We start from the raw sequence: 9334 nt of genomic DNA on the forward strand, positions 1-9334 counted from the left end.
AGGAAGGTTAATATTTAATATGGTACATGTACGTTTGGAAAAATAAACATGTGATAGTTATTTGGTTTTTATGTGAATAATAATCGGCCCAAATGAAGATTATTATTTAACATGTTATTTACTATCAGTATTCGATATTCTCTTATGAAGTTTTCATTATTTGAATTGATTGATTATTTTCTATGGATTTAGTTTATCGGGTAAATATACATGGGTTAATTAATTTTGAATATACGGGCATCCAAAGCGAAAAGATCGCTCATGACCAGTTAATTACCTGATTTGCCCACCAGACAGCATTCATCGTACGGTCAATGGTTAAATAGTTGGATTTAACCAAAATACATAAAATTTATTTTAAATAAAATGGTCAAGTTTCTTTGATATTAAATTTGAATAAAAGAACGGTTAAGGTATATATATTTTGGGATTTTGATTGAAGTAATTAACATGTCGCCAAAGTGACCTCTCTTGGGGAAATCAATTTGTTTTAGAATTTAAAAGGTTTTGTACATATAACTTATGTGAATAATTAATCGGCCCAAAGGAAGATTATTATTTAACAGAATTATATGTGCATTACTTGTGGTAATAAATATGTGATTATTATTCAATTTTACATATGAATAATAAATCGTAATAAAGGAAGATTTATTAGCTGATATGTTTTTATGGTTAGTATTTGATTACTACACCAAGATATCATTTACAAGTTAATATTTTGTTCAAAGATAGAATATTAATGAAGTGTCTGATATCTTGAGATGAGGATTACCTTTATTTAAATTTATTATTGTGAGGACCTCGTTTCTAATCATCTAATCTCGAATCAAAGATCGATAATCAACAATAGCCAAGATTTAAAAAGGATAAAAAATAATTTAGCAAAGTGCCTCGCTCGAGCGGCAAGAAACGCCCGCTCAAGAGAGCAAAACTCTGCCCGGCACTCTGGAGAGCTCTCACTCGAGCGGTAAGAAACACCCGCTCGAGCTAGCAAGTCTCTGCCTCAAAAAAATAGGAAAAGGACCCTCGCTCGAGCGGTAATAAACATCCTCTCGAGCGAGCAATGCTCTTAATCAAAAATCTGGAAATTCCTCTAACTCTCATCTCCAATACAACATTCATAATCAACTCAAATCAACATGATACAAACATAAAAGTCTAGAGTTGGATATATATTCGATTTGATAGTACATGCATTGATTCTAGTTCATACACTTCCAAGTACCAAAACTAAATACATAGCAAGTTCGAATATACAACTTTGACTTCTAAAACCAAGTCCTCACGTCTATCATCTCAACCCATCTAGCCATACGATCTCTGACTTGGTCATGTCCCACCTGTTGCCAAGCACACATACAAAGACAAGACAACAGCCGGATAATCCGGTGAGAATAATATTCCCAGTAAAATAGACAGAACATGCAATATCAAACATATATCAAATCATGATATATACAACAACCATATAATTCAAGAAGAACTATAAATGAGATGCATGCACTTTAAAAATCGAGATTATCAATTTGGATAATCAAAAGGTAATTCGGTTCTCTGATTCTTCTGTTGGGATCCCGAGGGTAAAATATCACAAAAATCACACCTACTCTCCCCTCGAGGTGTATGATATATATTTCAATCCTCTAGACTCCGGAGCAACTATAAAGAGTTGATCGGCCATTGTAGTAATTCTCCTACCAATGCCACTCGACTATAATCCCAGAACGTCTAATTCGAAATGAAACAAATCAATTGGCTCAATATGAATGCATGTGAAATCATAATACATTCAATCATATAATTCAAGAAATTCATTTAAACATGCAAGTATGTGATTCTTGGAACAACTCGAATCAAGTCGGATTCGAGTAACTCATCTCATTCAAGTCGAAGTTGTCTTATTCCTTTCTCGATAAATCCAAGTGCTCCAAACTTGTACAATCAATGATAATACCAGATCAAAATCGTCCAAATCCAAAACAATCGTCAATAAAGAATCTATACTATACCGGCTTCAACTCTAAAACGATCCAAAATCTGCAACCTCGAACTCAAGTGCCTTCAAACCAATCTGAAAGAAGCGATAACGGATCAATAAATATATTCAAACTCAAAGGAACCCGGTTCAAGTAATGCAACTCATACAATAATTCAAAACTCCGAACCGGCGGCATAACGGCTATAATTCGACAATCCGAAATCACAAACAGCAGTATAATTATCGAACTAACTCAACCAATATCAAAACATCAATATCCACTCAAAACCAACAAATCTCAAACCCCCAATTTTGAATAAAGCTTCAAAAATCATAAAAATATCCGAACGACGCTCTTTTTCTGATCTGACTTCGAATAAACGATAAGAACTAGCTCAAGAACGTATATATCCAATAATATTCATGATCCAACAACGTCCGAAAAATGAAGTACAACTGATCGAAGAAAAACTTACGATAGAATGAAGCTCTCGCAGTCGTGATCGCGAATATACCTTCAGATTGAATTTCTATCGGATGGATCGAGCAAAACCGAGAAATCACAAGCTTGAATTCACGTTTGGGGAAGCTTTAATGGAGTATGGTGTGAAGGAGAGGGATGAAGTGAAGGAGAAAAAGTCAAATCAAGCTTAAATATCTAATAAAGTCCATATTTACACTTTAGACCCTGAAATCTTCAAAAATTGCAATTCAGTCCCTGATCAAATATCAAAATAGCCCTCGAATATTCAAATCTCCGAATATCAATAATAAACTTAATTAAGATAATTTTGGGGCGCTACAATTATTACTTATTTGGACATTTTTTTTGTGAGCATGTTTGATTTATTAATAATTTTCTGTTCAATTATGAATACTCCTGCTAGTTTTACTGTCAACATCAACTTTATTCTTACTTTCAAAGATGATCATTACTTCAAGTTATGGAAATTTTAACATCTTGATAGTTCTTAAAGTAATTGATCAAAGATATTGCAATAAAGACTGATTCAAGTGCACCTCTATGAAGAAGAGTACCTCTTTTCAAAGAGGGAGATGGAGAGGTAGGAGAAATTAAATTGCATGTTTGATTATCATTAAGGTAGTCATTCAGGAATCATTAGGGCAATATGTCGGAAAGATATAACTACATTTAATAATCACCTTAAGAATATTGAAAATGAGGTCCGTAAAGAATGAAAGAGTGAATTTTGTACGTTCTTGACAACTTTACTTTCAATGAGTTATAAAGATAAAGGATTACAGATAAATTAAGCTGCAGATATAATACCTTAAAAATAACAACAAAAGAAATCGAGTGATTCGGAAAGTAATAGTTGTTTCTTCTGTGGAGCTAAAAGGCTCGTGAAACAAAAGTTTCTTAATTTGGTTTGTTTTAAAAATAATTTATCTTTGATGTCTAGACACATATGATGGATTTATTTTGGTGCTCACATTAGTATGTCTATGCAAGGCTATTATTATTGCCAAAGTCCAAATGATGATGAAAGATTCATCTGTATACAATGACAAATAAGTTAAAGTTGAAATAATTGAAAATTTTAGATTATTGTTAAGGATTGGGTTTTATTTGAATCTGGATGAACACACATTACACCGAATTTTAGGCGGAATAATTTCTATTTCTATTTTGGGCAAACTCGGTTTCTCTTTCTCATTTGGAAATGGAAATTTAGGTTGTTTCATGATTCAAAATTGGTTGGCTCTGGTTCTTCATCATCACGTTACAATAATATTTCTGCAGTTGATACAATTGTTTTATTTAATGAGTCTATGCAATAAAGTTTACAAGGCCTAAAGATAAATTCAAGTAAATGAGAATTCAGTTACGTCGTGACATACGATATTATGTTATATCTCCAGATGGAGAATAAGTATGACGAAACTCTCATTTATTTAGATTTAACATATTTTTATATTTGTGTTAATTGTATAAAGTGAAAACAAACCAATTAAAGAAGATTTGAAATCAACAAGAATTTAGACGTCTTCGAACTTATAGAAACAGATATATGTAGGTCTTTCATATGGTTCTTTGGAATGATCACAATATTTTTGATAATGTTCATAGATGATTATTTTAAGATATGACTTCTTATATCTCATTTATGGAAAGGAACTAATTCTTGTAGCATATATAACAAAGTTTGCCTAAAGTTATTCTAAAAGATCTAAGGGGTAAAATTTTTATGGTCCCGCAATTAATTTAATTTTAAGTTGGAAAATGTTTTTTTTTTAGGATGTTGAGTTTGGGGAGGGAGATAAAATTATGGAATTTTTCTTTGGAAGAAGAATATTTGAATATTCTCACAGGTGTTATTGACATTGATCAAAATTCTACTTTTGACATTGTTCAAAACACAATACAGTAAGGCAATTTTAAAAAAAAATATCTCATTCAAGAAAATATTCTGAAAGAAAAAACTCTTACATCTCAATAACCTCGTCATTATGGAGTTCCACTCGAGAGAGAAGAAGTGCAATATTAGGTAATTTTATTGTATTCAACCAAGAGAATACATTGAAATGATAGAAAATGATTTTATCAATTTCTGTCAAGTCATGAAAAGTTCTAACTCACAAAGTGGATTGATGCCAATAAGGAGATAAAATCTATGAAAGACAATGACATTTGGGATCTTGTTCCATTACCTAAAGTGTGAAATCCATTGGTTCTAAATGGATATTTAAAACCATGGGTATTCAAAAGGTAATGTGAAAAATATGAGGCCTGTTTTTGTCATTAAATAGATTTTACACAGTAACAGGACATCAATTGTAAAGAGCCTTTCTCTTTGGTTTCTTTGAAAGACTCTTATGGATTATATTGGCATAAGTACTACATTTCAATCAATAAATGATATTTTTTACATTTCATCATGTGATCATCTCGTTTGGTTTTGAGATGAATTTAGTTTATGATTGCATATATCATAAGGTTTGTGGGAGTAAATATATTTTTTTGGATTTGTATGTGATCATAGCCTACTCGCTTGTAACGATATAGATATGTTGCATGACATCAAGAGATTTTTAGCTAAGAATTTTGAGATGAAAGATCTTGGTGATGCATCTTTTGTACTGGTTATCCTTATACATCGGGATCGCACTCGAGATATTCTTGAATTATCATAGAAAGGCTATATCAAGAAAGTTATCAAGCAATATGGGCTGCAAGATTGTAAACCAGGTGATACCCCTAAGTTAAGGGAGAAAATTTAGTCTCAATCAGTGCCCTAATAATGATTTAAAGAAAAGGATTGCAAAAGATTCATTATGGCTTAGCAGTAGGGAATCTAATTCATTGCTAAGGTTTATACATGTTGCATGACACCAAGAGATTTTTAGCTAAGAATTTTGAGATGAAAGATCTTGGTGATGCATCTTTTGTACTGGGTATCCTGATACATCGGGATCGCACTCGAGATATTCTTGAATTATCATAGAAAGGTTATATCGAGAAAGTTATCAAGCAATATGGGCTGCAAGATTGTAAACCAGGTAATACCCCTAAGTTAAGGGAGACAATTTAGTCTCAATCAGTGCCCTAATAATGATTTAAAGAAAAGAAATTCAAAAGATTCTTTATGGCTTAGCAGTAGGGAATCTAATTCATTGCTAAGGTTTATACACGTAAAGTTTTTATATACGTCATTGGGATATTGGACAGATATTTAAATAATTCAGGAGTAGACTATTGAAAAGTATTCAATTATGTATTATAGAATTTACAGAAAATGAGGATTTATATGCTCATATGTCATAGGTCGGATCGGTTTTGAGATCATTTTGTATACTGACTCTGATTTGAGGGATGCCTAAATAGTGTGAAAACTATGTTGTGCTATTTAAATCTACTGATAGAAGGTGTCAACTCACGAAAGTGTACTAAAAAGTAACTTGTTATAGTCTCTTTTGTCATGACAGTAGATTTTATAGTGTGTTATAAGGCATTCAATCAAGTTTCTGATTATTGAAGTAAGAGTTCAGAGTGAATAGTGTCTATAAAGCACATCGGTACTAACTCTATGATTATGGATCCACTTGCTAAGGGACTATCAACCAAAAGATTTTATGTGCACATTATTTATATGGTTGTTTTGTCAGTTAAGGATATTTAGTTTTAGTGGGAGTTTTTAATTTTAAATGTTTTTTATAGACATGTTTCAGTGATTCGGTCTTTGATTTATGGATACATAAGGAAAGATTATTTCTGCAGAAATAAAGGTTTTGATTTATTCACACTTTGACTCTATCTCACGAAGGTTTAAGGGTGGACCAGTTGGAAATAGGCATGTTAAGATCACGTTACATAAAATTTACATGCTAACATCCACATTATAATCCATGTCATTCAGTTATATGGCATATGTGAACATTGATGGGTCGAGTTACGATAATTGTGACAAAGGCCTCTTTGATCCCATGTTAGAATGATTGATGGACCGGATTAGCAGTAGATACATTTCGGTAATGACATCAAAGTTGAGCTCATTTGGTTATTTTTGCAAAACATAATTATAAAGTTTCACATATATCCCAGTGGAAGATTGTTGGATCATAAATCCAATGTTGGGCTTATAATTAAATAATTATGTATTGTGGACTATTAAATAAAGTTAGCCCATAAAAGTGATCTAAATAAGGTTTCGGTTTATTTGGGCTTCAATGTATCTAATAGGGTGTGGCCTTTAATGTGTAGATATTATTAGGCTTTTCTATTTGATTGATGGACTTAAATAGAATCCTAAATATAAATAAAAGGTTATGGTCCCTAGATCACACGACATTGTCACTCAATTATATTATCATCGATAGTTATAGAGCGTGAGAGAATTTAAAAAACTTTCAATGCAAATCGTGTTGATCTGGAATGCCAAACCATGCAGATCTACATAAGTATCAATTGTTATGGATTCAGGTATGCTTCCGTTTCAGTTTACATTTTTAATCTTGATGATTTAACATGATGGATTCTGGATTTATTTTATATGTTTTTCCCCCAACAAAAAAATACACAGGAAACTGTAATATGAAGCAATATGAAATAAACAAGGTCGGTCCTGAGAAAAATGAGCCCCAAGCGAACTAAAAATATTGGGTCTATTGCATTAACTTGAAAACTCAAATATATAATAATAATAATAATAATAATAATAATAATAATAATAATAATAATAATAATAATAATAATAATAATAATCAAAGTAAACCTTAATATGTAGTTGTAAAGCTACGTATTAGAAATAATATTTTACATAATTTCTTCCTATAAAAAAGTTATATTATATAAAATACATCATAATTGTAATTTTTATTTAAAAAAAATCAATTATATCGTCATATGAAATATCCTCAAATATGTTTTTTTTTCAACGAAAATAATCGTTAAATCATTTAATATCTTTTGACTCGTTGTGATACTCAAATAAGATTTTAATATTTATAATTAGAAAATATTGGGTTTCGGTCATGTGCAAACCTCAATTTTTTTGTCTTGTGTTGGTGTGGTGATAATTTTTTATATTTATTTGAGTTAATTAAAGTGATTAGGAGAATTCGTGTTGATTAAATTCATTTTATAGTTCTTAATCATTGTTTGTGTTTTGATATAGGAAAATAAAAAATGGTGCAAAATAATTGAAGAAAATAAGCAAAGAAATAATATGGAAGAAGTAGAGCTGTTGATTAGAGCTGTTAACGAACAGCTCTACCCAACAGCTCTAACGAACAGCCCTTGAGAAGTGCTATAGCACTTGGGAGATAATGAAGAGCGCTAGGATGGTATGCGACCGCTCGAATTTTAGATTCATTCATCACCTTTGGATGGCTGGAACGCAGAAGAACACGCTTGTAGGCTAGGTTTTCATCTCTTGTTCCTAGATTTAATTGTTCTTTCATGAAATTTTCTACATAATTCATGAATATTAGTGGCTAAGTTTTAATTCTTGGTTGAGAAATACAAACCCTTTGAAGTTTATTTATTCGTGATATTTTAATTTTCATTGTTTAATTTTTATTTGAGTATCAAGAGTTGTTTGGAATTGATTGTTATGCTTGTGTGTTTGATTATTGGCTGACTATCTAATAATTTTTTCATACAATCTAAAGCTAAATTAGATATCAAATCTGTAATTGTTTGATTCATCTTATTTGTGAAGCAACGCTTGTGAATTTGTTAATTCGTAAGAACAATAATTGACTAGATTAATTAAATACATCTGCCTGTGTATGTGTTGTCTAGATTCATCAATTTTACTAGTTTGCATGCTACTTTGAATTTTAACCTTAATCGCTTGTATTTGGGTTAATTCATTAGTAAGGATTAATTTAGAATGCTCGTGTCTAGTTAAATAAAATTAAGGTAAAATAGGAATTAAGTTTTCAATGATGAATTAATTATTTTTAGATAATCGATGATCGAGTGAATAACTTCAAGGGTGTAGTCTACCGATACCAAGGCTTGTTTTAATTAATTGTTTCGTTATTATTTTATTATTGCATGCTAGTGATAAAATTTATTTTATTTGCTTTCAATTTTTGGTATTTAATTTCAAATCCAAAATCCTCTTTTATTTCATTTCAGTAATTTTTAAGAACACGATAAATTTCGCTTTTCTTGTGGAAATGATCCCAAATCTCGCTACTATATTTTAATTAGTTAATCTGAGTTGGGTTAATTTGAGCGCGATACGACTAAGCGCTACCAAATTTTGGCGTCGTTGCCGGGGAAGGTGTTTAATTTATTTCTGTTTTTTTTTATTTTTTTAATTTATTTTTATTTCTATTTTTCCCCTCCAGTGCTTCTCGGGTTTGTTCATGCTTGCGGGTGAATTTTCAGAAGAAAAATTCCCTTACGATTCTGATATAGACAGAACTTTCCATCGACGAAAGAGGAAAGCTCGAAGGATATTTTAAGAGGAAGAAGAGGTTCCATTCGATGAACCTAGAAAAGAGATGGCTGCAAACGTGAATCTAAGCTTGAGACAGCTTGGCTCCCCTGATCTGAATCAGCAGATCTTATGCATTACTTTTTCTACTTTAGAAGCTAATGCTACTTTTGAGTTAAAATCTGGGCTAATACATTTGTTGTCTTCTTTTCATGGTCTTGCAGGTGAGGATCCCCACAAACATTTGATGGAGTTCCACGTGGTTTGCACAAGCATGAAACCCCATGGAGTGATGGAGGAACAAATTCAATTGAGAGCCTTTCCTTTTTCTCTGAATGCTGCAAAGAATTGGCTATACTACTTACCTCCTGGATCCATCACTACTTGGACAGAGATGAAGAGGATTTTCCTAGAGAAATACTTTTCAGCTTTGAGGGCGGCA

The sequence above is a fragment of the Henckelia pumila genome, chromosome 1 (assembly GCF_033568475.1).
Source record: "Henckelia pumila isolate YLH828 chromosome 1, ASM3356847v2, whole genome shotgun sequence".
Taxonomy (NCBI): domain Eukaryota; kingdom Viridiplantae; phylum Streptophyta; class Magnoliopsida; order Lamiales; family Gesneriaceae; genus Henckelia; species Henckelia pumila.